Source organism: Phyllobates terribilis, unplaced genomic scaffold (genome assembly GCF_046119375.1).
Source record: "Phyllobates terribilis strain yellow unplaced genomic scaffold, ASM4611937v1 Scaffold_30__1_contigs__length_15301838, whole genome shotgun sequence".
NCBI classification, from domain to species: Eukaryota; Metazoa; Chordata; class Amphibia; order Anura; family Dendrobatidae; genus Phyllobates; species Phyllobates terribilis.
The window spans coordinates 9,852,059-9,879,294 of record NW_027362790.1 but is presented as its reverse complement, the minus strand read 5'-3'; the positions used below and the strand labels follow the sequence as shown (position 1 = coordinate 9,879,294).

Genomic DNA, 27,236 nt, shown 5'->3' with positions numbered 1-27,236 from the left:
TTCCACCCCACCCCCCGCCTTAATTGGTTCTCCTCCCTTCCAACGGTGTTGAGGTGGGTGGGAACAGCAGGGGGTGAAGGTGCTGTGTTTAAAGAGGTGGAGTTATGCAGATCTAAAACGCGTGGATTGCAGCAGCAGCAAGCCGAAAAGTGCAGGCATGTAAGGGATCTAGAGGTTGACAACATGTCTTCTTAACGGGAGTCCAGGAGCTCATCTCCACAAATGGACTTTTCAGGATCCTTGGGTGGCTCCGTAGTTTGAAACCAATTCTGGTTATCGCTTCTCGGCCTTTTGGCTAAGATCAAGTGTAGTATCTGTTCTTATCAGTTTAATATCTGATACGTCCCCTATCTGGGGACCATATATTAAATGGATTTTTAGAACAGGGAGATGGAAAAAGAGCTTGCTCTGTCCACTCCACGCATTGACCTGGTATTGCAGTATCTCCAGGACCGGTGCACCCCTTCTTTAATGCAGTTTCTAAAATCAGAAAGAATTGAATTCAATGTTTTTTGTTCATTTTGCTTGTTTGTCGGATTTTGGGATGGACTCTTTGGCTTTGCTTTTCTTCTCCTCATTGGATTTTTCATGTTCAAAGTTGCAGAAGCCAGATTACAAGCTCATTTTGGTTCAACTTCAGCAACTGTGCATTGCATTGCCATGTAATGTGATGCAATGCTATCTTTCTAGCTCTCCCTTTTTACTTCCTTTTGGATAAACAGACATATTAGGCAAGCATTTTGGAGCTTTCACCTAAATAACTACAGGTGGTGAGATAAGCTGCACAATATAATTGACCTTTCAGTATATTGTTGCACACACACCATCTATTTAGCAAATGCCCTTGTTATCAACAGCAGCCTTTTAAACTCACCTGAGCTAACAGGTATGTGCGCTGGTTACTCTGCTGCGCTTAAAATTTCTTTTTTGGTTTGCTACAATGCCTTTTTTGAAACGTTGTCTCCTTCTGCTGGAACACTGACTTCTTTCATTTTATGCCTGCAGACTATAAAAGAGAACCCAACCCAAAAAGTTTGGTTGATTAGTCTGTGGCATTCTGTTAAACTGTTGCTTATGGCGGTCTCTGTGAGCTTCTCAGCGACATTCAGCCAGCCAGGTATCCTGCCTGCAGTAGATGGAATGTGGCAATGGAACGCTGGCTGCGCGTGTCATAATAGGCTCTGAGCCTTTATATACCTGTGCACAGCAGCAGCCACCTTCAGTCTGCTGCTGGACAGCCAGCAGCAGCAGCAGCAGGAGAGGTATGTAATCAGGAGCCCTCCTGCTAAGGGTAGACAGCTGCTCGTTCCACCCCACCCCCCGCCTTAATTGGTTCTCCTCCCTTCCAACGGTGTTGAGGCGGGTGGGAACAGCAGGGGGTGAAGGTGCTGTGTTTAAAGAGGTGGAGTTATGCAGATCTAAAACGCGTGGATTGCAGCAGCAGCAAGCCGAAAAGTGCAGGCATGTAAGGGATCTAGAGGTTGACAACATGTCTTCTTAACGGGAGTCCAGGAGCTCATCTCCACAAATGGACTTTTCAGGATCCTTGGGTGGCTCCGTAGTTTGAAACCAATTCTGGTTATCGCTTCTCGGCCTTTTGGCTAAGATCAAGTGTAGTATCTTTCGAAAAGGCGGTTTTGGATGTTGGCCGCCCTAGTAGATTGATACATTATGCACACTGGGGTTTAGGCGCTTGTTAGTACGCCAGGTGGCTAATATAGTCATCTGGTGGAAAGCATGGCCCCCCAGGATCGACGCCATTGGGCCGGGGAAGATCGAAAGCCCGAAGTGTGAAGTGCCCCAGGAATGGTGACCCTGGGGTGCCTTAACTCACTGGGATTGGGAACCCCACTTGAGTTTATGGCACATTTGCACAAGCACTTCAAATTTTCTTTCTTCGCACACTCCCTTATTCCGGGCCTTCTGGCCTTAGGATGGGGAATTTTTCAATTCCCGGTCGAAGGTCCGGGCAGTATTATACTGTGAAACCTTCACTATTTATTTAATTTCTTTGTCACTGTGTGTCCACTTATTCACGTGTGTCACGTCCTACTAGGATTTTGTCGGGATGCGGTTCCCTTACGGGTTCCTCTCTTGGCAGGTCTAGGGGGGGAGTGTGTGGCCATCAGGTTCCGCTCCCCCCTGAACCCCCCTGGCTCTCCTCTTTCGGGAGGAGAGCGTTGTTGGCTCCCCTCTTCCGGGAGGGGAGCACAGTCTTTGGCTCCCAGTGCCTTGCTCGGGTGAGAACTCGGGCAGGTGCTGGGGGTAAGATTGGGTCGCCTCTGGCTTCGGCTGGAGGTGGCTTTTTGTCCCTGTTCCTCGCTGTGGCCTTTTGGCTCGGAGGGACGGGGAATGGTTTGGGGGACCCTTCTCCTTTTGGAGAGGGTTTCAAGAAGACCAGCATCCTAGTGCACTTTTTTTGTGGCACTTGTCACTTTTTTAAGCGCACTCGGGTTTTGTACACGAATTCGGGCTTTCGATAAAAAAAAAAAAAATCTGTTCTTATCAGTTTAATATCTGATACGTCCCCTATCTGGGGACCATATATTAAATGGATTTTTAGAACAGGGAGATGGAAAAAGAGCTTGCTCTGTCCACTCCACGCATTGACCTGGTATTGCAGTATCTCCAGGACCGGTGCACCCCTTCTTTAATGCAGTTTCTAAAATCAGAAAGAATTGAATTCAATGTTTTTTGTTCATTTTGCTTGTTTGTCGGATTTTGGGATGGACTCTTTGGCTTTGCTTTTCTTCTCCTCATTGGATTTTTCATGTTCAAAGTTGCAGAAGCCAGATTACAAGCTCATTTTGGTTCAACTTCAGCAACTGTGCATTGCATTGCCATGTAATGTGATGCAATGCTATCTTTCTAGCTCTCCCTTTTTACTTCCTTTTGGATAAACAGACATATTAGGCAAGCATTTTGGAGCTTTCACCTAAATAACTACAGCTGGTGAGATAAGCTGCACAATATAATTGACCTTTCAGTATATTGTTGCACACACACCATCTATTTAGCAAATGCCCTTGTTATCAACAGCAGCCTTTTAAACTCACCTGAGCTAACAGGTATGTGCGCTGGTTACTCTGCTGCGCTTAAAATTTCTTTTTTGGTTTGCTACAATGCCTTTTCTGAAACGTTGTCTCCTTCTGCTGGAACACTGACTTCTTTCATTTAATGCCTGCAGACTATAAAAGAGAACCCAACCCAAAAAGTTTGGTTGATTAGTCTGTGGCATTCTGTTAAACTGTTGCTTATGGCGGTCTCTGTGAGCTTCTCAGCGACATTCAGCCAGCCAGGTATCCTGCCTGCAGTAGATGGAATGTGGCAATGGAACGCTGGCTGCGCGTGTCATAATAGGCTCTGAGCCTTTATATACCTGTGCACAGCAGCAGCCACCTTCAGTCTGCTGCTGGACAGCCAGCAGCAGCAGCAGCAGGAGAGGTATGTAATCAGGAGCCCTCCTGCTAAGGGTAGACAGCTGCTCGTTCCACCCCACCCCCCGCCTTAATTGGTTCTCCTCCCTTCCAACGGTGTTGAGGCGGGTGGGAACAGCAGGGGGTGAAGGTGCTGTGTTTAAAGAGGTGGAGTTATGCAGATCTAAAACGCGTGGATTGCAGCAGCAGCAAGCCGAAAAGTGCAGGCATGTAAGGGATCTAGAGGTTGACAACATGTCTTCTTAACGGGAGTCCAGGAGCTCATCTCCACAAATGGACTTTTCAGGATCCTTGGGTGGCTCCGTAGTTTGAAACCAATTCTGGTTATCGCTTCTCGGCCTTTTGGCTAAGATCAAGTGTAGTATCTGTTCTTATCAGTTTAATATCTGATACGTCCCCTATCTGGGGACCATATATTAAATGGATTTTTAGAACAGGGAGATGGAAAAAGAGCTTGCTCTGTCCACTCCACGCATTGACCTGGTATTGCAGTATCTCCAGGACCGGTGCACCCCTTCTTTAATGCAGTTTCTAAAATCAGAAAGAATTGAATTCAATGTTTTTTGTTCATTTTGCTTGTTTGTCGGATTTTGGGATGGACTCTTTGGCTTTGCTTTTCTTCTCCTCATTGGATTTTTCATGTTCAAAGTTGCAGAAGCCAGATTACAAGCTCATTTTGGTTCAACTTCAGCAACTGTGCATTGCATTGCCATGTAATGTGATGCAATGCTATCTTTCTAGCTCTCCCTTTTTACTTCCTTTTGGATAAACAGACATATTAGGCAAGCATTTTGGAGCTTTCACCTAAATAACTACAGGTGGTGAGATAAGCTGCACAATATAATTGACCTTTCAGTATATTGTTGCACACACACCATCTATTTAGCAAATGCCCTTGTTATCAACAGCAGCCTTTTAAACTCACCTGAGCTAACAGGTATGTGCGCTGGTTACTCTGCTGCGCTTAAAATTTCTTTTTTGGTTTGCTACAATGCCTTTTCTGAAACGTTGTCTCCTTCTGCTGGAACACTGACTTCTTTCATTTAATGCCTGCAGACTATAAAAGAGAACCCAACCCAAAAAGTTTGGTTGATTAGTCTGTGGCATTCTGTTAAACTGTTGCTTATGGCGGTCTCTGTGAGCTTCTCAGCGACATTCAGCCAGCCAGGTATCCTGCCTGCAGTAGATGGAATGTGGCAATGGAACGCTGGCTGCGCGTGTCATAATAGGCTCTGAGCCTTTATATACCTGTGCACAGCAGCAGCCACCTTCAGTCTGCTGCTGGACAGCCAGCAGCAGCAGCAGCAGGAGAGGTATGTAATCAGGAGCCCTCCTGCTAAGGGTAGACAGCTGCTCGTTCCACCCCACCCCCCGCCTTAATTGGTTCTCCTCCCTTCCAACGGTGTTGAGGCGGGTGGGAACAGCAGGGGGTGAAGGTGCTGTGTTTAAAGAGGTGGAGTTATGCAGATCTAAAACCCGTGGATTGCAGCAGCAGCAAGCCGAAAAGTGCAGGCATGTAAGGGATCTAGAGGTTGACAACATGTCTTCTTAACGGGAGTCCAGGAGCTCATCTCCACAAATGGACTTTTCAGGATCCTTGGGTGGCTCCGTAGTTTGAAACCAATTCTGGTTATCGCTTCTCGGCCTTTTGGCTAAGATCAAGTGTAGTATCTGTTCTTATCAGTTTAATATCTGATACGTCCCCTATCTGGGGACCATATATTAAATGGATTTTTAGAACAGGGAGATGGAAAAAGAGCTTGCTCTGTCCACTCCACGCATTGATCTGGTATTGCAGTATCTCCAGGACCGGTGCACCCCTTCTTTAATGCAGTTTCTAAAATCAGAAAGAATTGAATTCAATGTTTTTTGTTCATTTTGCTTGTTTGTCGGATTTTGGGATGGACTCTTTGGCTTTACTTTTCTTCTCCTCATTGGATTTTTCATGTTCAAAGTTGCAGAAGCCAGATTACAAGCTCATTTTGGTTCAACTTCAGCAACTGTGCATTGCATTGCCATGTAATGTGATGCAATGCTATCTTTCTAGCTCTCCCTTTTTACTTCCTTTTGGATAAACAGACATATTAGGCAAGCATTTTGGAGCTTTCACCTAAATAACTACAGGTGGTGAGATAAGCTGCACAATATAATTGACCTTTCAGTATATTGTTGCACACACACCATCTATTTAGCAAATGCCCTTGTTATCAACAGCAGCCTTTTAAACTCACCTGAGCTAACAGGTATGTGCGCTGGTTACTCTGCTGCGCTTAAAATTTCTTTTTTGGTTTGCTACAATGCCTTTTCTGAAACGTTGTCTCCTTCTGCTGGGACACTGACTTCTTTCATTTAATGCCTGCAGACTATAAAAGAGAACCCAACCCAAAAAGTTTGGTTGATTAGTCTGTGGCATTCTGTTAAACTGTTGCTTATGGCGGTCTCTGTGAGCTTCTCAGCGACATTCAGCCAGCCAGGTATCCTGCCTGCAGTAGATGGAATGTGGCAATGGAACGCTGGCTGCGCGTGTCATAATAGGCTCTGAGCCTTTATATACCTGTGCACAGCAGCAGCCACCTTCAGTCTGCTGCTGGACAGCCAGCAGCAGCAGCAGCAGGAGAGGTATGTAATCAGGAGCCCTCCTGCTAAGGGTAGACAGCTGCTCGTTCCACCCCACCCCCCGCCTTAATTGGTTCTCCTCCCTTCCAACGGTGTTGAGGCGGGTGGGAACAGCAGGGGGTGAAGGTGCTGTGTTTAAAGAGGTGGAGTTATGCAGATCTAAAACGCGTGGATTGCAGCAGCAGCAAGCCGAAAAGTGCAGGCATGTAAGGGATCTAGAGGTTGACAACATGTCTTCTTAACGGGAGTCCAGGAGCTCATCTCCACAAATGGACTTTTCAGGATCCTTGGGTGACTCCGTAGTTTGAAACCAATTCTGGTTATCGCTTCTCGGCCTTTTGGCTAAGATCAAGTGTAGTATCTGTTCTTATCAGTTTAATATCTGATACGTCCCCTATCTGGGGACCATATATTAAATGGATTTTTAGAACAGGGAGATGGAAAAAGAGCTTGCTCTGTCCACTCCACGCATTGACCTGGTATTGCAGTATCTCCAGGACCGGTGCACCCCTTCTTTAATGCAGTTTCTAAAATCAGAAAGAATTGAATTCAATGTTTTTTGTTCATTTTGCTTGTTTGTCGGATTTTGGGATGGACTCTTTGGCTTTGCTTTTCTTCTCCTCATTGGATTTTTCATGTTCAAAGTTGCAGAAGCCAGATTACAAGCTCATTTTGGTTCAACTTCAGCAACTGTGCATTGCATTGCCATGTAATGTGATGCAATGCTATCTTTCTAGCTCTCCCTTTTTACTTCCTTTTGGATAAACAGACATATTAGGCAAGCATTTTGGAGCTTTCACCTAAATAACTACAGGTGGTGAGATAAGCTGCACAATATAATTGACCTTTCAGTATATTGTTGCACACACACCATCTATTTAGCAAATGCCCTTGTTATCAACAGCAGCCTTTTAAACTCACCTGAGCTAACAGGTATGTGCGCTGGTTACTCTGCTGCGCTTAAAATTTCTTTTTTGGTTTGCTACAATGCCTTTTCTGAAACGTTGTCTCCTTCTGCTGGAACACTGACTTCTTTCATTTAATGCCTGCAGACTATAAAAGAGAACCCAACCCAAAAAGTTTGGTTGATTAGTCTGTGGCATTCTGTTAAACTGTTGCTTATGGCGGTCTCTGTGAGCTTCTCAGCGACATTCAGCCAGCCAGGTATCCTGCCTGCAGTAGATGGAATGTGGCAATGGAACGCTGGCTGCGCGTGTCATAATAGGCTCTGAGCCTTTATATACCTGTGCACAGCAGCAGCCACCTTCAGTCTGCTGCTGGACAGCCAGCAGCAGCAGCAGCAGGAGAGGTATGTAATCAGGAGCCCTCCTGCTAAGGGTAGACAGCTGCTCGTTCCACCCCACCCCCCGCCTTAATTGGTTCTCCTCCCTTCCAACGGTGTTGAGGCGGGTGGGAACAGCAGGGGGTGAAGGTGCTGTGTTTAAAGAGGTGGAGTTATGCAGATCTAAAACGCGTGGATTGCAGCAGCAGCAAGCCGAAAAGTGCAGGCATGTAAGGGATCTAGAGGTTGACAACATGTCTTCTTAACGGGAGTCCAGGAGCTCATCTCCACAAATGGACTTTTCAGGATCCTTGGGTGGCTCCGTAGTTTGAAACCAATTCTGGTTATCGCTTCTCGGCCTTTTGGCTAAGATCAAGTGTAGTATCTGTTCTTATCAGTTTAATATCTGATACGTCCCCTATCTGGGGACCATATATTAAATGGATTTTTAGAACAGGGAGATGGAAAAAGAGCTTGCTCTGTCCACTCCACGCATTGACCTGGTATTGCAGTATCTCCAGGACCGGTGCACCCCTTCTTTAATGCAGTTTCTAAAATCAGAAAGAATTGAATTCAATGTTTTTTGTTCATTTTGCTTGTTTGTCGGATTTTGGGATGGACTCTTTGGCTTTGCTTTTCTTCTCCTCATTGGATTTTTCATGTTCAAAGTTGCAGAAGCCAGATTACAAGCTCATTTTGGTTCAACTTCAGCAACTGTGCATTGCATTGCCATGTAATGTGATGCAATGCTATCTTTCTAGCTCTCCCTTTTTACTTCCTTTTGGATAAACAGACATATTAGGCAAGCATTTTGGAGCTTTCACCTAAATAACTACAGGTGGTGAGATAAGCTGCACAATATAATTGACCTTTCAGTATATTGTTGCACACACACCATCTATTTAGCAAATGCCCTTGTTATCAACAGCAGCCTTTTAAACTCACCTGAGCTAACAGGTATGTGCGCTGGTTACTCTGCTGCGCTTAAAATTTCTTTTTTGGTTTGCTACAATGCCTTTTCTGAAACGTTGTCTCCTTCTGCTGGAACACTGACTTCTTTCATTTAATGCCTGCAGACTATAAAAGAGAACCCAACCCAAAAAGTTTGGTTGATTAGTCTGTGGCATTCTGTTAAACTGTTGCTTATGGCGGTCTCTGTGAGCTTCTCAGCGACATTCAGCCAGCCAGGTATCCTGCCTGCAGTAGATGGAATGTGGCAATGGAACGCTGGCTGCGCGTGTCATAATAGGCTCTGAGCCTTTATATACCTGTGCACAGCAGCAGCCACCTTCAGTCTGCTGCTGGACAGCCAGCAGCAGCAGCAGCAGGAGAGGTATGTAATCAGGAGCCCTCCTGCTAAGGGTAGACAGCTGCTCGTTCCACCCCACCCCCCGCCTTAATTGGTTCTCCTCCCTTCCAACGGTGTTGAGGCGGGTGGGAACAGCAGGGGGTGAAGGTGCTGTGTTTAAAGAGGTGGAGTTATGCAGATCTAAAACCCGTGGATTGCAGCAGCAGCAAGCCGAAAAGTGCAGGCATGTAAGGGATCTAGAGGTTGACAACATGTCTTCTTAACGGGAGTCCAGGAGCTCATCTCCACAAATGGACTTTTCAGGATCCTTGGGTGGCTCCGTAGTTTGAAACCAATTCTGGTTATCGCTTCTCGGCCTTTTGGCTAAGATCAAGTGTAGTATCTGTTCTTATCAGTTTAATATCTGATACGTCCCCTATCTGGGGACCATATATTAAATGGATTTTTAGAACAGGGAGATGGAAAAAGAGCTTGCTCTGTCCACTCCACGCATTGATCTGGTATTGCAGTATCTCCAGGACCGGTGCACCCCTTCTTTAATGCAGTTTCTAAAATCAGAAAGAATTGAATTCAATGTTTTTTGTTCATTTTGCTTGTTTGTCGGATTTTGGGATGGACTCTTTGGCTTTACTTTTCTTCTCCTCATTGGATTTTTCATGTTCAAAGTTGCAGAAGCCAGATTACAAGCTCATTTTGGTTCAACTTCAGCAACTGTGCATTGCATTGCCATGTAATGTGATGCAATGCTATCTTTCTAGCTCTCCCTTTTTACTTCCTTTTGGATAAACAGACATATTAGGCAAGCATTTTGGAGCTTTCACCTAAATAACTACAGGTGGTGAGATAAGCTGCACAATATAATTGACCTTTCAGTATATTGTTGCACACACACCATCTATTTAGCAAATGCCCTTGTTATCAACAGCAGCCTTTTAAACTCACCTGAGCTAACAGGTATGTGCGCTGGTTACTCTGCTGCGCTTAAAATTTCTTTTTTGGTTTGCTACAATGCCTTTTCTGAAACGTTGTCTCCTTCTGCTGGGACACTGACTTCTTTCATTTAATGCCTGCAGACTATAAAAGAGAACCCAACCCAAAAAGTTTGGTTGATTAGTCTGTGGCATTCTGTTAAACTGTTGCTTATGGCGGTCTCTGTGAGCTTCTCAGCGACATTCAGCCAGCCAGGTATCCTGCCTGCAGTAGATGGAATGTGGCAATGGAACGCTGGCTGCGCGTGTCATAATAGGCTCTGAGCCTTTATATACCTGTGCACAGCAGCAGCCACCTTCAGTCTGCTGCTGGACAGCCAGCAGCCGCAGCAGCAGGAGAGGTATGTAATCAGGAGCCCTCCTGCTAAGGGTAGACAGCTGCTCGTTCCACCCCACCCCCCGCCTTAATTGGTTCTCCTCCCTTCCAACGGTGTTGAGGCGGGTGGGAACAGCAGGGGGTGAAGGTGCTGTGTTTAAAGAGGTGGAGTTATGCAGATCTAAAACCCGTGGATTGCAGCAGCAGCAAGCCGAAAAGTGCAGGCATGTAAGGGATCTAGAGGTTGACAACATGTCTTCTTAACGGGAGTCCAGGAGCTCATCTCCACAAATGGACTTTTCAGGATCCTTGGGTGGCTCCGTAGTTTGAAACCAATTCTGGTTATCGCTTCTCGGCCTTTTGGCTAAGATCAAGTGTAGTATCTGTTCTTATCAGTTTAATATCTGATACGTCCCCTATCTGGGGACCATATATTAAATGGATTTTTAGAACAGGGAGATGGAAAAAGAGCTTGCTCTGTCCACTCCACGCATTGACCTGGTATTGCAGTATCTCCAGGACCGGTGCACCCCTTCTTTAATGCAGTTTCTAAAATCAGAAAGAATTGAATTCAATGTTTTTTGTTCATTTTGCTTGTTTGTCGGATTTTGGGATGGACTCTTTGGCTTTGCTTTTCTTCTCCTCATTGGATTTTTCATGTTCAAAGTTGCAGAAGCCAGATTACAAGCTCATTTTGGTTCAACTTCAGCAACTGTGCATTGCATTGCCATGTAATGTGATGCAATGCTATCTTTCTAGCTCTCCCTTTTTACTTCCTTTTGGATAAACAGACATATTAGGCAAGCATTTTGGAGCTTTCACCTAAATAACTACAGGTGGTGAGATAAGCTGCACAATATAATTGACCTTTCAGTATATTGTTGCACACACACCATCTATTTAGCAAATGCCCTTGTTATCAACAGCAGCCTTTTAAACTCACCTGAGCTAACAGGTATGTGCGCTGGTTACTCTGCTGCGCTTAAAATTTCTTTTTTGGTTTGCTACAATGCCTTTTCTGAAACGTTGTCTCCTTCTGCTGGAACACTGACTTCTTTCATTTAATGCCTGCAGACTATAAAAGAGAACCCAACCCAAAAAGTTTGGTTGATTAGTCTGTGGCATTCTGTTAAACTGTTGCTTATGGCGGTCTCTGTGAGCTTCTCAGCGACATTCAGCCAGCCAGGTATCCTGCCTGCAGTAGATGGAATGTGGCAATGGAACGCTGGCTGCGCGTGTCATAATAGGCTCTGAGCCTTTATATACCTGTGCACAGCAGCAGCCACCTTCAGTCTGCTGCTGGACAGCCAGCAGCAGCAGCAGCAGGAGAGGTATGTAATCAGGAGCCCTCCTGCTAAGGGTAGACAGCTGCTCGTTCCACCCCACCCCCCGCCTTAATTGGTTCTCCTCCCTTCCAACGGTGTTGAGGCGGGTGGGAACAGCAGGGGGTGAAGGTGCTGTGTTTAAAGAGGTGGAGTTATGCAGATCTAAAACGCGTGGATTGCAGCAGCAGCAAGCCGAAAAGTGCAGGCATGTAAGGGATCTAGAGGTTGACAACATGTCTTCTTAACGGGAGTCCAGGAGCTCATCTCCACAAATGGACTTTTCAGGATCCTTGGGTGGCTCCGTAGTTTGAAACCAATTCTGGTTATCGCTTCTCGGCCTTTTGGCTAAGATCAAGTGTAGTATCTGTTCTTATCAGTTTAATATCTGATACGTCCCCTATCTGGGGACCATATATTAAATGGATTTTTAGAACAGGGAGATGGAAAAAGAGCTTGCTCTGTCCACTCCACGCATTGATCTGGTATTGCAGTATCTCCAGGACCGGTGCACCCCTTCTTTAATGCAGTTTCTAAAATCAGAAAGAATTGAATTCAATGTTTTTTGTTCATTTTGCTTGTTTGTCGGATTTTGGGATGGACTCTTTGGCTTTACTTTTCTTCTCCTCATTGGATTTTTCATGTTCAAAGTTGCAGAAGCCAGATTACAAGCTCATTTTGGTTCAACTTCAGCAACTGTGCATTGCATTGCCATGTAATGTGATGCAATGCTATCTTTCTAGCTCTCCCTTTTTACTTCCTTTTGGATAAACAGACATATTAGGCAAGCATTTTGGAGCTTTCACCTAAATAACTACAGGTGGTGAGATAAGCTGCACAATATAATTGACCTTTCAGTATATTGTTGCACACACACCATCTATTTAGCAAATGCCCTTGTTATCAACAGCAGCCTTTTAAACTCACCTGAGCTAACAGGTATGTGCGCTGGTTACTCTGCTGCGCTTAAAATTTCTTTTTTGGTTTGCTACAATGCCTTTTCTGAAACGTTGTCTCCTTCTGCTGGGACACTGACTTCTTTCATTTAATGCCTGCAGACTATAAAAGAGAACCCAACCCAAAAAGTTTGGTTGATTAGTCTGTGGCATTCTGTTAAACTGTTGCTTATGGCGGTCTCTGTGAGCTTCTCAGCGACATTCAGCCAGCCAGGTATCCTGCCTGCAGTAGATGGAATGTGGCAATGGAACGCTGGCTGCGCGTGTCATAATAGGCTCTGAGCCTTTATATACCTGTGCACAGCAGCAGCCACCTTCAGTCTGCTGCTGGACAGCCAGCAGCAGCAGCAGCAGGAGAGGTATGTAATCAGGAGCCCTCCTGCTAAGGGTAGACAGCTGCTCGTTCCACCCCACCCCCCGCCTTAATTGGTTCTCCTCCCTTCCAACGGTGTTGAGGCGGGTGGGAACAGCAGGGGGTGAAGGTGCTGTGTTTAAAGAGGTGGAGTTATGCAGATCTAAAACCCGTGGATTGCAGCAGCAGCAAGCCGAAAAGTGCAGGCATGTAAGGGATCTAGAGGTTGACAACATGTCTTCTTAACGGGAGTCCAGGAGCTCATCTCCACAAATGGACTTTTCAGGATCCTTGGGTGGCTCCGTAGTTTGAAACCAATTCTGGTTATCGCTTCTCGGCCTTTTGGCTAAGATCAAGTGTAGTATCTGTTCTTATCAGTTTAATATCTGATACGTCCCCTATCTGGGGACCATATATTAAATGGATTTTTAGAACAGGGAGATGGAAAAAGAGCTTGCTCTGTCCACTCCACGCATTGACCTGGTATTGCAGTATCTCCAGGACCGGTGCACCCCTTCTTTAATGCAGTTTCTAAAATCAGAAAGAATTGAATTCAATGTTTTTTGTTCATTTTGCTTGTTTGTCGGATTTTGGGATGGACTCTTTGGCTTTGCTTTTCTTCTCCTCATTGGATTTTTCATGTTCAAAGTTGCAGAAGCCAGATTACAAGCTCATTTTGGTTCAACTTCAGCAACTGTGCATTGCATTGCCATGTAATGTGATGCAATGCTATCTTTCTAGCTCTCCCTTTTTACTTCCTTTTGGATAAACAGACATATTAGGCAAGCATTTTGGAGCTTTCACCTAAATAACTACAGGTGGTGAGATAAGCTGCACAATATAATTGACCTTTCAGTATATTGTTGCACACACACCATCTATTTAGCAAATGCCCTTGTTATCAACAGCAGCCTTTTAAACTCACCTGAGCTAACAGGTATGTGCGCTGGTTACTCTGCTGCGCTTAAAATTTCTTTTTTGGTTTGCTACAATGCCTTTTCTGAAACGTTGTCTCCTTCTGCTGGAACACTGACTTCTTTCATTTAATGCCTGCAGACTATAAAAGAGAACCCAACCCAAAAAGTTTGGTTGATTAGTCTGTGGCATTCTGTTAAACTGTTGCTTATGGCGGTCTCTGTGAGCTTCTCAGCGACATTCAGCCAGCCAGGTATCCTGCCTGCAGTAGATGGAATGTGGCAATGGAACGCTGGCTGCGCGTGTCATAATAGGCTCTGAGCCTTTATATACCTGTGCACAGCAGCAGCCACCTTCAGTCTGCTGCTGGACAGCCAGCAGCAGCAGCAGCAGGAGAGGTATGTAATCAGGAGCCCTCCTGCTAAGGGTAGACAGCTGCTCGTTCCACCCCACCCCCCGCCTTAATTGGTTCTCCTCCCTTCCAACGGTGTTGAGGCGGGTGGGAACAGCAGGGGGTGAAGGTGCTGTGTTTAAAGAGGTTGAGTTATGCAGATCTAAAACGCGTGGATTGCAGCAGCAGCAAGCCGAAAAGTGCAGGCATGTAAGGGATCTAGAGGTTGACAACATGTCTTCTTAACGGGAGTCCAGGAGCTCATCTCCACAAATGGACTTTTCAGGATCCTTGGGTGGCTCCGTAGTTTGAAACCAATTCTGGTTATCGCTTCTCGGCCTTTTGGCTAAGATCAAGTGTAGTATCTGTTCTTATCAGTTTAATATCTGATACGTCCCCTATCTGGGGACCATATATTAAATGGATTTTTAGAACAGGGAGATGGAAAAAGAGCTTGCTCTGTCCACTCCACGCATTGACCTGGTATTGCAGTATCTCCAGGACCGGTGCACCCCTTCTTTAATGCAGTTTCTAAAATCAGAAAGAATTGAATTCAATGTTTTTTGTTCATTTTGCTTGTTTGTCGGATTTTGGGATGGACTCTTTGGCTTTGCTTTTCTTCTCCTCATTGGATTTTTCATGTTCAAAGTTGCAGAAGCCAGATTACAAGCTCATTTTGGTTCAACTTCAGCAACTGTGCATTGCATTGCCATGTAATGTGATGCAATGCTATCTTTCTAGCTCTCCCTTTTTACTTCCTTTTGGATAAACAGACATATTAGGCAAGCATTTTGGAGCTTTCACCTAAATAACTACAGGTGGTGAGATAAGCTGCACAATATAATTGACCTTTCAGTATATTGTTGCACACACACCATCTATTTAGCAAATGCCCTTGTTATCAACAGCAGCCTTTTAAACTCACCTGAGCTAACAGGTATGTGCGCTGGTTACTCTGCTGCGCTTAAAATTTCTTTTTTGGTTTGCTACAATGCCTTTTCTGAAACGTTGTCTCCTTCTGCTGGAACACTGACTTCTTTCATTTAATGCCTGCAGACTATAAAAGAGAACCCAACCCAAAAAGTTTGGTTGATTAGTCTGTGGCATTCTGTTAAACTGTTGCTTATGGCGGTCTCTGTGAGCTTCTCAGCGACATTCAGCCAGCCAGGTATCCTGCCTGCAGTAGATGGAATGTGGCAATGGAACGCTGGCTGCGCGTGTCATAATAGGCTCTGAGCCTTTATATACCTGTGCACAGCAGCAGCCACCTTCAGTCTGCTGCTGGACAGCCAGCAGCAGCAGCAGCAGGAGAGGTATGTAATCAGGAGCCCTCCTGCTAAGGGTAGACAGCTGCTCGTTCCACCCCACCCCCCGCCTTAATTGGTTCTCCTCCCTTCCAACGGTGTTGAGGCGGGTGGGAACAGCAGGGGGTGAAGGTGCTGTGTTTAAAGAGGTGGAGTTATGCAGATCTAAAACGCGTGGATTGCAGCAGCAGCAAGCCGAAAAGTGCAGGCATGTAAGGGATCTAGAGGTTGACAACATGTCTTCTTAACGGGAGTCCAGGAGCTCATCTCCACAAATGGACTTTTCAGGATCCTTGGGTGGCTCCGTAGTTTGAAACCAATTCTGGTTATCGCTTCTCGGCCTTTTGGCTAAGATCAAGTGTAGTATCTGTTCTTATCAGTTTAATATCTGATACGTCCCCTATCTGGGGACCATATATTAAATGGATTTTTAGAACAGGGAGATGGAAAAAGAGCTTGCTCTGTCCACTCCACGCATTGATCTGGTATTGCAGTATCTCCAGGACCGGTGCACCCCTTCTTTAATGCAGTTTCTAAAATCAGAAAGAATTGAATTCAATGTTTTTTGTTCATTTTGCTTGTTTGTCGGATTTTGGGATGGACTCTTTGGCTTTACTTTTCTTCTCCTCATTGGATTTTTCATGTTCAAAGTTGCAGAAGCCAGATTACAAGCTCATTTTGGTTCAACTTCAGCAACTGTGCATTGCATTGCCATGTAATGTGATGCAATGCTATCTTTCTAGCTCTCCCTTTTTACTTCCTTTTGGATAAACAGACATATTAGGCAAGCATTTTGGAGCTTTCACCTAAATAACTACAGGTGGTGAGATAAGCTGCACAATATAATTGACCTTTCAGTATATTGTTGCACACACACCATCTATTTAGCAAATGCCCTTGTTATCAACAGCAGCCTTTTAAACTCACCTGAGCTAACAGGTATGTGCGCTGGTTACTCTGCTGCGCTTAAAATTTCTTTTTTGGTTTGCTACAATGCCTTTTCTGAAACGTTGTCTCCTTCTGCTGGGACACTGACTTCTTTCATTTAATGCCTGCAGACTATAAAAGAGAACCCAACCCAAAAAGTTTGGTTGATTAGTCTGTGGCATTCTGTTAAACTGTTGCTTATGGCGGTCTCTGTGAGCTTCTCAGCGACATTCAGCCAGCCAGGTATCCTGCCTGCAGTAGATGGAATGTGGCAATGGAACGCTGGCTGCGCGTGTCATAATAGGCTCTGAGCCTTTATATACCTGTGCACAGCAGCAGCCACCTTCAGTCTGCTGCTGGACAGCCAGCAGCAGCAGCAGCAGGAGAGGTATGTAATCAGGAGCCCTCCTGCTAAGGGTAGACAGCTGCTCGTTCCACCCCACCCCCCGCCTTAATTGGTTCTCCTCCCTTCCAACGGTGTTGAGGCGGGTGGGAACAGCAGGGGGTGAAGGTGCTGTGTTTAAAGAGGTGGAGTTATGCAGATCTAAAACCCGTGGATTGCAGCAGCAGCAAGCCGAAAAGTGCAGGCATGTAAGGGATCTAGAGGTTGACAACATGTCTTCTTAACGGGAGTCCAGGAGCTCATCTCCACAAATGGACTTTTCAGGATCCTTGGGTGGCTCCGTAGTTTGAAACCAATTCTGGTTATCGCTTCTCGGCCTTTTGGCTAAGATCAAGTGTAGTATCTGTTCTTATCAGTTTAATATCTGATACGTCCCCTATCTGGGGACCATATATTAAATGGATTTTTAGAACAGGGAGATGGAAAAAGAGCTTGCTCTGTCCACTCCACGCATTGACCTGGTATTGCAGTATCTCCAGGACCGGTGCACCCCTTCTTTAATGCAGTTTCTAAAATCAGAAAGAATTGAATTCAATGTTTTTTGTTCATTTTGCTTGTTTGTCGGATTTTGGGATGGACTCTTTGGCTTTGCTTTTCTTCTCCTCATTGGATTTTTCATGTTCAAAGTTGCAGAAGCCAGATTACAAGCTCATTTTGGTTCAACTTCAGCAACTGTGCATTGCATTGCCATGTAATGTGATGCAATGCTATCTTTCTAGCTCTCCCTTTTTACTTCCTTTTGGATAAACAGACATATTAGGCAAGCATTTTGGAGCTTTCACCTAAATAACTACAGGTGGTGAGATAAGCTGCACAATATAATTGACCTTTCAGTATATTGTTGCACACACACCATCTATTTAGCAAATGCCCTTGTTATCAACAGCAGCCTTTTAAACTCACCTGAGCTAACAGGTATGTGCGCTGGTTACTCTGCTGCGCTTAAAATTTCTTTTTTGGTTTGCTACAATGCCTTTTCTGAAACGTTGTCTCCTTCTGCTGGAACACTGACTTCTTTCATTTAATGCCTGCAGACTATAAAAGAGAACCCAACCCAAAAAGTTTGGTTGATTAGTCTGTGGCATTCTGTTAAACTGTTGCTTATGGCGGTCTCTGTGAGCTTCTCAGCGACATTCAGCCAGCCAGGTATCCTGCCTGCAGTAGATGGAATGTGGCAATGGAACGCTGGCTGCGCGTGTCATAATAGGCTCTGAGCCTTTATATACCTGTGCACAGCAGCAGCCACCTTCAGTCTGCTGCTGGACAGCCAGCAGCAGCAGCAGCAGGAGAGGTATGTAATCAGGAGCCCTCCTGCTAAGGGTAGACAGCTGCTCGTTCCACCCCACCCCCCGCCTTAATTGGTTCTCCTCCCTTCCAACGGTGTTGAGGCGGGTGGGAACAGCAGGGGGTGAAGGTGCTGTGTTTAAAGAGGTGGAGTTATGCAGATCTAAAACGCGTGGATTGCAGCAGCAGCAAGCCGAAAAGTGCAGGCATGTAAGGGATCTAGAGGTTGACAACATGTCTTCTTAACGGGAGTCCAGGAGCTCATCTCCACAAATGGACTTTTCAGGATCCTTGGGTGGCTCCGTAGTTTGAAACCAATTCTGGTTATCGCTTCTCGGCCTTTTGGCTAAGATCAAGTGTAGTATCTGTTCTTATCAGTTTAATATCTGATACGTCCCCTATCTGGGGACCATATATTAAATGGATTTTTAGAACAGGGAGATGGAAAAAGAGCTTGCTCTGTCCACTCCACGCATTGACCTGGTATTGCAGTATCTCCAGGACCGGTGCACCCCTTCTTTAATGCAGTTTCTAAAATCAGAAAGAATTGAATTCAATGTTTTTTGTTCATTTTGCTTGTTTGTCGGATTTTGGGATGGACTCTTTGGCTTTGCTTTTCTTCTCCTCATTGGATTTTTCATGTTCAAAGTTGCAGAAGCCAGATTACAAGCTCATTTTGGTTCAACTTCAGCAACTGTGCATTGCATTGCCATGTAATGTGATGCAATGCTATCTTTCTAGCTCTCCCTTTTTACTTCCTTTTGGATAAACAGACATATTAGGCAAGCATTTTGGAGCTTTCACCTAAATAACTACAGGTGGTGAGATAAGCTGCACAATATAATTGACCTTTCAGTATATTGTTGCACACACACCATCTATTTAGCAAATGCCCTTGTTATCAACAGCAGCCTTTTAAACTCACCTGAGCTAACAGGTATGTGCGCTGGTTACTCTGCTGCGCTTAAAATTTCTTTTTTGGTTTGCTACAATGCCTTTTCTGAAACGTTGTCTCCTTCTGCTGGAACACTGACTTCTTTCATTTAATGCCTGCAGACTATAAAAGAGAACCCAACCCAAAAAGTTTGGTTGATTAGTCTGTGGCATTCTGTTAAACTGTTGCTTATGGCGGTCTCTGTGAGCTTCTCAGCGACATTCAGCCAGCCAGGTATCCTGCCTGCAGTAGATGGAATGTGGCAATGGAACGCTGGCTGCGCGTGTCATAATAGGCTCTGAGCCTTTATATACCTGTGCACAGCAGCAGCCACCTTCAGTCTGCTGCTGGACAGCCAGCAGCAGCAGCAGCAGGAGAGGTATGTAATCAGGAGCCCTCCTGCTAAGGGTAGACAGCTGCTCGTTCCACCCCACCCCCCGCCTTAATTGGTTCTCCTCCCTTCCAACGGTGTTGAGGCGGGTGGGAACAGCAGGGGGTGAAGGTGCTGTGTTTAAAGAGGTGGAGTTATGCAGATCTAAAACGCGTGGATTGCAGCAGCAGCAAGCCGAAAAGTGCAGGCATGTAAGGGATCTAGAGGTTGACAACATGTCTTCTTAACGGGAGTCCAGGAGCTCATCTCCACAAATGGACTTTTCAGGATCCTTGGGTGGCTCCGTAGTTTGAAACCAATTCTGGTTATCGCTTCTCGGCCTTTTGGCTAAGATCAAGTGTAGTATCTGTTCTTATCAGTTTAATATCTGATACGTCCCCTATCTGGGGACCATATATTAAATGGATTTTTAGAACAGGGAGATGGAAAAAGAGCTTGCTCTGTCCACTCCACGCATTGACCTGGTATTGCAGTATCTCCAGGACCGGTGCACCCCTTCTTTAATGCAGTTTCTAAAATCAGAAAGAATTGAATTCAATGTTTTTTGTACATTTTGCTTGTTTGTCGGATTTTGGGATGGACTCTTTGGCTTTGCTTTTCTTCTCCTCATTGGATTTTTCATGTTCAAAGTTGCAGAAGCCAGATTACAAGCTCATTTTGGTTCAACTTCAGCAACTGTGCATTGCATTGCCATGTAATGTGATGCAATGCTATCTTTCTAGCTCTCCCTTTTTACTTCCTTTTGGATAAACAGACATATTAGGCAAGCATTTTGGAGCTTTCACCTAAATAACTACAGGTGGTGAGATAAGCTGCACAATATAATTGACCTTTCAGTATATTGTTGCACACACACCATCTATTTAGCAAATGCCCTTGTTATCAACAGCAGCCTTTTAAACTCACCTGAGCTAACAGGTATGTGCGCTGGTTACTCTGCTGCGCTTAAAATTTCTTTTTTGGTTTGCTACAATGCCTTTTCTGAAACGTTGTCTCCTTCTGCTGGAACACTGACTTCTTTCATTTAATGCCTGCAGACTATAAAAGAGAACCCAACCCAAAAAGTTTGGTTGATTAGTCTGTGGCATTCTGTTAAACTGTTGCTTATGGCGGTCTCTGTGAGCTTCTCAGCGACATTCAGCCAGCCAGGTATCCTGCCTGCAGTAGATGGAATGTGGCAATGGAACGCTGGCTGCGCGTGTCATAATAGGCTCTGAGCCTTTATATACCTGTGCACAGCAGCAGCCACCTTCAGTCTGCTGCTGGACAGCCAGCAGCAGCAGCAGCAGGAGAGGTATGTAATCAGGAGCCCTCCTGCTAAGGGTAGACAGCTGCTCGTTCCACCCCACCCCCCGCCTTAATTGGTTCTCCTCCCTTCCAACGGTGTTGAGGCGGGTGGAAACAGCAGGGGGTGAAGGTGCTGTGTTTAAAGAGGTGGAGTTATGCAGATCTAAAACGCGTGGATTGCAGCAGCAGCAAGCCGAAAAGTGCAGGCATGTAAGGGATCTAGAGGTTGACAACATGTCTTCTTAACGGGAGTCCAGGAGCTCATCTCCACAAATGGACTTTTCAGGATCCTTGGGTGGCTCCGTAGTTTGAAACCAATTCTGGTTATCGCTTCTCGGCCTTTTGGCTAAGATCAAGTGTAGTATCTGTTCTTATCAGTTTAATATCTGATACGTCCCCTATCTGGGGACCATATATTAAATGGATTTTTAGAACAAGGAGATGGAAAAAGAGCTTGCTCTGTCCACTCCACGCATTGACCTGGTATTGCAGTATCTCCAGGACCGGTGCACCCCTTCTTTAATGCAGTTTCTAAAATCAGAAAGAATTGAATTCAATGTTTTTTGTTCATTTTGCTTGTTTGTCGGATTTTGGGATGGACTCTTTGGCTTTGCTTTTCTTCTCCTCATTGGATTTTTCATGTTCAAAGTTGCAGAAGCCAGATTACAAGCTCATTTTGGTTCAACTTCAGCAACTGTGCATTGCATTGCCATGTAATGTGATGCAATGCTATCTTTCTAGCTCTCCCTTTTTACTTCCTTTTGGATAAACAGACATATTAGGCAAGCATTTTGGAGCTTTCACCTAAATAACTACAGGTGGTGAGATAAGCTGCACAATATAATTGACCTTTCAGTATATTGTTGCACACACACCATCTATTTAGCAAATGCCCTTGTTATCAACAGCAGCCTTTTAAACTCACCTGAGCTAACAGGTATGTGCGCTGGTTACTCTGCTGCGCTTAAAATTTCTTTTTTGGTTTGCTACAATGCCTTTTCTGAAACGTTGTCTCCTTCTGCTGGAACACTGACTTCTTTCATTTAATGCCTGCAGACTATAAAAGAGAACCCAACCCAAAAAGTTTGGTTGATTAGTCTGTGGCATTCTGTTAAACTGTTGCTTATGGCGGTCTCTGTGAGCTTCTCAGCGACATTCAGCCAGCCAGGTATCCTGCCTGCAGTAGATGGAATGTGGCAATGGAACGCTGGCTGCGCTTGTCAAAATAGGCTCTGAGCCTTTATATACCTGTGCACAGCAGCAGCCACCTTCAGTCTGCTGCTGGACAGCCAGCAGCAGCAGCAGCAGCAGGAGAGGTATGTAATCAGGAGCCCTCCTGCTAAGGGTAGACAGCTGCTCGTTCCACCCCACCCCCCGCCTTAATTGGTTCTCCTCCCTTCCAACGGTGTTGAGGCGGGTGGGAACAGCAGGGGGTGAAGGTGCTGTGTTTAAAGAGGTGGAGTTATGCAGATCTAAAACGCGTGGATTGCAGCAGCAGCAAGCCGAAAAGTGCAGGCATGTAAGGGATCTAGAGGTTGACAACATGTCTTCTTAACGGGAGTCCAGGAGCTCATCTCCACAAATGGACTTTTCAGGATCCTTGGGTGGCTCCGTAGTTTGAAACCAATTCTGGTTATCGCTTCTCGGCCTTTTGGCTAAGATCAAGTGTAGTATCTGTTCTTATCAGTTTAATATCTGATACGTCCCCTATCTGGGGACCATATATTAAATGGATTTTTAGAACAGGGAGATGGAAAAAGAGCTTGCTCTGTCCACTCCACGCATTGACCTGGTATTGCAGTATCTCCAGGACCGGTGCACCCCTTCTTTAATGCAGTTTCTAAAATCAGAAAGAATTGAATTCAATGTTTTTTGTTCATTTTGCTTGTTTGTCGGATTTTGGGATGGACTCTTTGGCTTTGCTTTTCTTCTCCTCATTGGATTTTTCATGTTCAAAGTTGCAGAAGCCAGATTACAAGCTCATTTTGGTTCAACTTCAGCAACTGTGCATTGCATTGCCATGTAATGTGATGCAATGCTATCTTTCTAGCTCTCCCTTTTTACTTCCTTTTGGATAAACAGACATATTAGGCAAGCATTTTGGAGCTTTCACCTAAATAACTACAGGTGGTGAGATAAGCTGCACAATATAATTGACCTTTCAGTATATTGTTGCACACACACCATCTATTTAGCAAATGCCCTTGTTATCAACAGCAGCCTTTTAAACTCACCTGAGCTAACAGGTATGTGCGCTGGTTACTCTGCTGCGCTTAAAATTTCTTTTTTGGTTTGCTACAATGCCTTTTCTGAAACGTTGTCTCCTTCTGCTGGAACACTGACTTCTTTCATTTAATGCCTGCAGACTATAAAAGAGAACCCAACCCAAAAAGTTTGGTTGATTAGTCTGTGGCATTCTGTTAAACTGTTGCTTATGGCGGTCTCTGTGAGCTTCTCAGCGACATTCAGCCAGCCAGGTATCCTGCCTGCAGTAGATGGAATGTGGCAATGGAACGCTGGCTGCGCGTGTCATAATAGGCTCTGAGCCTTTATATACCTGTGCACAGCAGCAGCCACCTTCAGTCTGCTGCTGGACAGCCAGCAGCAGCAGCAGCAGGAGAGGTATGTAATCAGGAGCCCTCCTGCTAAGGGTAGACAGCTGCTCGTTCCACCCCACCCCCCGCCTTAATTGGTTCTCCTCCCTTCCAACGGTGTTGAGGCGGGTGGAAACAGCAGGGGGTGAAGGTGCTGTGTTTAAAGAGGTGGAGTTATGCAGATCTAAAACGCGTGGATTGCAGCAGCAGCAAGCCGAAAAGTGCAGGCATGTAAGGGATCTAGAGGTTGACAACATGTCTTCTTAACGGGAGTCCAGGAGCTCATCTCCACAAATGGACTTTTCAGGATCCTTGGGTGGCTCCGTAGTTTGAAACCAATTCTGGTTATCGCTTCTCGGCCTTTTGGCTAAGATCAAGTGTAGTATCTGTTCTTATCAGTTTAATATCTGATACGTCCCCTATCTGGGGACCATATATTAAATGGATTTTTAGAACAAGGAGATGGAAAAAGAGCTTGCTCTGTCCACTCCACGCATTGACCTGGTATTGCAGTATCTCCAGGACCGGTGCACCCCTTCTTTAATGCAGTTTCTAAAATCAGAAAGAATTGAATTCAATGTTTTTTGTTCATTTTGCTTGTTTGTCGGATTTTGGGATGGACTCTTTGGCTTTGCTTTTCTTCTCCTCATTGGATTTTTCATGTTCAAAGTTGCAGAAGCCAGATTACAAGCTCATTTTGGTTCAACTTCAGCAACTGTGCATTGCATTGCCATGTAATGTGATGCAATGCTATCTTTCTAGCTCTCCCTTTTTACTTCCTTTTGGATAAACAGACATATTAGGCAAGCATTTTGGAGCTTTCACCTAAATAACTACAGGTGGTGAGATAAGCTGCACAATATAATTGACCTTTCAGTATATTGTTGCACACACACCATCTATTTAGCAAATGCCCTTGTTATCAACAGCAGCCTTTTAAACTCACCTGAGCTAACAGGTATGTGCGCTGGTTACTCTGCTGCGCTTAAAATTTCTTTTTTGGTTTGCTACAATGCCTTTTCTGAAACGTTGTCTCCTTCTGCTGGAACACTGACTTCTTTCATTTAATGCCTGCAGACTATAAAAGAGAACCCAACCCAAAAAGTTTGGTTGATTAGTCTGTGGCATTCTGTTAAACTGTTGCTTATGGCGGTCTCTGTGAGCTTCTCAGCGACATTCAGCCAGCCAGGTATCCTGCCTGCAGTAGATGGAATGTGGCAATGGAACGCTGGCTGCGCTTGTCAAAATAGGCTCTGAGCCTTTATATACCTGTGCACAGCAGCAGCCACCTTCAGTCTGCTGCTGGACAGCCAGCAGCAGCAGCAGCAGCAGGAGAGGTATGTAATCAGGAGCCCTCCTGCTAAGGGTAGACAGCTGCTCGTTCCACCCCACCCCCCGCCTTAATTGGTTCTCCTCCCTTCCAACGGTGTTGAGGCGGGTGGGAACAGCAGGGGGTGAAGGTGCTGTGTTTAAAGAGGTGGAGTTATGCAGATCTAAAACGCGTGGATTGCAGCAGCAGCAAGCCGAAAAGTGCAGGCATGTAAGGGATCTAGAGGTTGACAACATGTCTTCTTAACGGGAGTCCAGGAGCTCATCTCCACAAATGGACTTTTCAGGATCCTTGGGTGGCTCCGTAGTTTGAAACCAATTCTGGTTATCGCTTCTCGGCCTTTTGGCTAAGATCAAGTGTAGTATCTGTTCTTATCAGTTTAATATCTGATACGTCCCCTATCTGGGGACCATATATTAAATGGATTTTTAGAACAGGGAGATGGAAAAAGAGCTTGCTCTGTCCACTCCACGCATTGACCTGGTATTGCAGTATCTCCAGGACCGGTGCACCCCTTCTTTAATGCAGTTTCTAAAATCAGAAAGAATTGAATTCAATGTTTTTTGTTCATTTTGCTTGTTTGTCGGATTTTGGGATGGACTCTTTGGCTTTGCTTTTCTTCTCCTCATTGGATTTTTCATGTTCAAAGTTGCAGAAGCCAGATTACAAGCTCATTTTGGTTCAACTTCAGCAACTGTGCATTGCATTGCCATGTAATGTGATGCAATGCTATCTTTCTAGCTCTCCCTTTTTACTTCCTTTTGGATAAACAGACATATTAGGCAAGCATTTTGGAGCTTTCACCTAAATAACTACAGGTGGTGAGATAAGCTGCACAATATAATTGACCTTTCAGTATATTGTTGCACACACACCATCTATTTAGCAAATGCCCTTGTTATCAACAGCAGCCTTTTAAACTCACCTGAGCTAACAGGTATGTGCGCTGGTTACTCTGCTGCGCTTAAAATTTCTTTTTTGGTTTGCTACAATGCCTTTTCTGAAACGTTGTCTCCTTCTGCTGGAACACTGACTTCTTTCATTTAATGCCTGCAGACTATAAAAGAGAACCCAACCCAAAAAGTTTGGTTGATTAGTCTGTGGCATTCTGTTAAACTGTTGCTTATGGCGGTCTCTGTGAGCTTCTCAGCGACATTCAGCCAGCCAGGTATCCTGCCTGCAGTAGATGGAATGTGGCATTGGAACGCTGGCTGCGCATGTCAAAATAGGCTCTGAGCCTTTATATACCTGTGCACAGCAGCAGCCACCTTCAGTCTGCTGCTGGACAGCCAGCAGCAGCAGCAGCAGGAGAGGTATGTAATCAGGAGCCCTCCTGCTAAGGGTAGACAGCTGCTCGTACAACCCCACACCCCGCCTTAATTGGTTCTCCTCCCTTCCAACGGTGTTGAGGCGGGTGGGAACAGCAGGGGGTGAAGGTGCTGTGTTTAAAGAGGTGGAGTTATGCAGATCTAAAACGCGTGGATTGCAGCAGCAGCAAGCCGAAAAGTGCAGGCATGTAAGGGATCTAGAGGTTGACAACATGTCTTCTTAACGGGAGTCCAGGAGCTCATCTCCACAAATGGACTTTTCAGGATCCTTGGGTGGCTCCGTAGTTTGAAACCAATTCTGGTTATCGCTTCTCGGCCTTTTGGCTAAGATCAAGTGTAGTATCTGTTCTTATCAGTTTAATATCTGATACGTCCCCTATCTGGGGACCATATATTAAATGGATTTTTAGAACAGGGAGATGGAAAAAGAGCTTGCTCTGTCCACTCCACGCATTGACCTGGTATTGCAGTATCTCCAGGACCGGTGCACCCCTTCTTTAATGCAGTTTCTAAAATCAGAAAGAATTGAATTCAATGTTTTTTGTTCATTTTGCTTGTTTGTCGGATTTTGGGATGGACTCTTTGGCTTTGCTTTTCTTCTCCTCATTGGATTTTTCATGTTCAAAGTTGCAGAAGCCAGATTACAAGCTCATTTTGGTTCAACTTCAGCAACTGTGCATTGCATTGCCATGTAATGTGATGCAATGCTATCTTTCTAGCTCTCCCTTTTTACTTCCTTTTGGATAAACAGACATATTAGGCAAGCATTTTGGAGCTTTCACCTAAATAACTACAGGTGGTGAGATAAGCTGCACAATATAATTGACCTTTCAGTATATTGTTGCACACACACCATCTATTTAGCAAATGCCCTTGTTATCAACAGCAGCCTTTTAAACTCACCTGAGCTAACAGGTATGTGCGCTGGTTACTCTGCTGCGCTTAAAATTTCTTTTTTGGTTTGCTACAATGCCTTTTCTGAAACGTTGTCTCCTTCTGCTGGAACACTGACTTCTTTCATTTAATGCCTGCAGACTATAAAAGAGAACCCAACCCAAAAAGTTTGGTTGATTAGTCTGTGGCATTCTGTTAAACTGTTGCTTATGGCGGTCTCTGTGAGCTTCTCAGCGACATTCAGCCAGCCAGGTATCCTGCCTGCAGTAGATGGAATGTGGCAATGGAACGCTGGCTGCGCTTGTCAAAATAGGCTCTGAGCCTTTATATACCTGTGCACAGCAGCAGCCACCTTCAGTCTGCTGCTGGACAGCCAGCAGCAGCAGCAGCAGGAGAGGTATGTAATCAGGAGCCCTCCTGCTAAGGGTAGACAGCTGCTCGTTCCACCCCACCCCCCGCCTTAATTGGTTCTCCTCCCTTCCAACGGTGTTGAGGCGGGTGGGAACAGCAGGGGGTGAAGGTGCTGTGTTTAAAGAGGTGGAGTTATGCAGATCTAAAACGCGTGGATTGCAGCAGCAGCAAGCCGAAAAGTGCAGGCATGTAAGGGATCTAGAGGTTGACAACATGTCTTCTTAACGGGAGTCCAGGAGCTCATCTCCACAAATGGACTTTTCA

At 45.2% G+C, this 27,236-nt stretch overlaps 20 non-coding genes and 1 pseudogene across 20 annotated transcripts; all 21 read left to right on the top strand.

The window, feature by feature from the left end:
- Window positions 1-275: 275 nt before the first annotated feature.
- On the top strand, window positions 276-466 carry LOC141180399 (U2 spliceosomal RNA). The gene has a single exon (XR_012256148.1). It is a non-coding gene; the product is annotated as a U2 spliceosomal RNA (small nuclear RNA).
- Window positions 467-1,581: 1,115 nt separating this feature from the next.
- Window positions 1,582-1,673, top strand: LOC141180079 (U2 spliceosomal RNA; annotated as a pseudogene).
- Window positions 1,674-2,462: 789 nt separating this feature from the next.
- On the top strand, window positions 2,463-2,648 carry LOC141179835 (U2 spliceosomal RNA). The gene has a single exon (XR_012255789.1). It is a non-coding gene; the product is annotated as a U2 spliceosomal RNA (small nuclear RNA).
- A 1,115-nt stretch (window positions 2,649-3,763) lies between these two features.
- On the top strand, window positions 3,764-3,954 carry LOC141180398 (U2 spliceosomal RNA). The gene has a single exon (XR_012256147.1). It is a non-coding gene; the product is annotated as a U2 spliceosomal RNA (small nuclear RNA).
- A 1,115-nt stretch (window positions 3,955-5,069) lies between these two features.
- On the top strand, window positions 5,070-5,260 carry LOC141179463 (U2 spliceosomal RNA). Its single transcript, XR_012255476.1, has one exon. It is a non-coding gene; the product is annotated as a U2 spliceosomal RNA (small nuclear RNA).
- Window positions 5,261-6,375: 1,115 nt separating this feature from the next.
- LOC141180397 (U2 spliceosomal RNA) lies at window positions 6,376-6,566 on the top strand. Its single transcript, XR_012256146.1, has one exon. It is a non-coding gene; the product is annotated as a U2 spliceosomal RNA (small nuclear RNA).
- A 1,115-nt stretch (window positions 6,567-7,681) lies between these two features.
- LOC141180395 (U2 spliceosomal RNA) lies at window positions 7,682-7,872 on the top strand. Its single transcript, XR_012256145.1, has one exon. It is a non-coding gene; the product is annotated as a U2 spliceosomal RNA (small nuclear RNA).
- Window positions 7,873-8,987: 1,115 nt separating this feature from the next.
- On the top strand, window positions 8,988-9,178 carry LOC141179462 (U2 spliceosomal RNA). Its single transcript, XR_012255475.1, has one exon. It is a non-coding gene; the product is annotated as a U2 spliceosomal RNA (small nuclear RNA).
- A 1,115-nt stretch (window positions 9,179-10,293) lies between these two features.
- LOC141180394 (U2 spliceosomal RNA) lies at window positions 10,294-10,484 on the top strand. The gene has a single exon (XR_012256144.1). It is a non-coding gene; the product is annotated as a U2 spliceosomal RNA (small nuclear RNA).
- Window positions 10,485-11,599: 1,115 nt separating this feature from the next.
- On the top strand, window positions 11,600-11,790 carry LOC141179461 (U2 spliceosomal RNA). Its single transcript, XR_012255474.1, has one exon. It is a non-coding gene; the product is annotated as a U2 spliceosomal RNA (small nuclear RNA).
- A 1,115-nt stretch (window positions 11,791-12,905) lies between these two features.
- Window positions 12,906-13,096, top strand: LOC141180393 (U2 spliceosomal RNA). Its single transcript, XR_012256143.1, has one exon. It is a non-coding gene; the product is annotated as a U2 spliceosomal RNA (small nuclear RNA).
- A 1,115-nt stretch (window positions 13,097-14,211) lies between these two features.
- On the top strand, window positions 14,212-14,402 carry LOC141180391 (U2 spliceosomal RNA). Its single transcript, XR_012256141.1, has one exon. It is a non-coding gene; the product is annotated as a U2 spliceosomal RNA (small nuclear RNA).
- A 1,115-nt stretch (window positions 14,403-15,517) lies between these two features.
- On the top strand, window positions 15,518-15,708 carry LOC141179460 (U2 spliceosomal RNA). Its single transcript, XR_012255473.1, has one exon. It is a non-coding gene; the product is annotated as a U2 spliceosomal RNA (small nuclear RNA).
- A 1,115-nt stretch (window positions 15,709-16,823) lies between these two features.
- On the top strand, window positions 16,824-17,014 carry LOC141180390 (U2 spliceosomal RNA). Its single transcript, XR_012256140.1, has one exon. It is a non-coding gene; the product is annotated as a U2 spliceosomal RNA (small nuclear RNA).
- A 1,115-nt stretch (window positions 17,015-18,129) lies between these two features.
- Window positions 18,130-18,320, top strand: LOC141180389 (U2 spliceosomal RNA). The gene has a single exon (XR_012256139.1). It is a non-coding gene; the product is annotated as a U2 spliceosomal RNA (small nuclear RNA).
- A 1,115-nt stretch (window positions 18,321-19,435) lies between these two features.
- On the top strand, window positions 19,436-19,626 carry LOC141180388 (U2 spliceosomal RNA). Its single transcript, XR_012256138.1, has one exon. It is a non-coding gene; the product is annotated as a U2 spliceosomal RNA (small nuclear RNA).
- Window positions 19,627-20,741: 1,115 nt separating this feature from the next.
- On the top strand, window positions 20,742-20,932 carry LOC141180220 (U2 spliceosomal RNA). The gene has a single exon (XR_012255986.1). It is a non-coding gene; the product is annotated as a U2 spliceosomal RNA (small nuclear RNA).
- Window positions 20,933-22,050: 1,118 nt separating this feature from the next.
- Window positions 22,051-22,241, top strand: LOC141180387 (U2 spliceosomal RNA). Its single transcript, XR_012256137.1, has one exon. It is a non-coding gene; the product is annotated as a U2 spliceosomal RNA (small nuclear RNA).
- Window positions 22,242-23,356: 1,115 nt separating this feature from the next.
- On the top strand, window positions 23,357-23,547 carry LOC141180206 (U2 spliceosomal RNA). Its single transcript, XR_012255975.1, has one exon. It is a non-coding gene; the product is annotated as a U2 spliceosomal RNA (small nuclear RNA).
- Window positions 23,548-24,665: 1,118 nt separating this feature from the next.
- Window positions 24,666-24,856, top strand: LOC141180386 (U2 spliceosomal RNA). Its single transcript, XR_012256136.1, has one exon. It is a non-coding gene; the product is annotated as a U2 spliceosomal RNA (small nuclear RNA).
- Window positions 24,857-25,971: 1,115 nt separating this feature from the next.
- On the top strand, window positions 25,972-26,162 carry LOC141180384 (U2 spliceosomal RNA). Its single transcript, XR_012256135.1, has one exon. It is a non-coding gene; the product is annotated as a U2 spliceosomal RNA (small nuclear RNA).
- The last annotated feature ends 1,074 nt before the right edge of the window (window positions 26,163-27,236 follow it).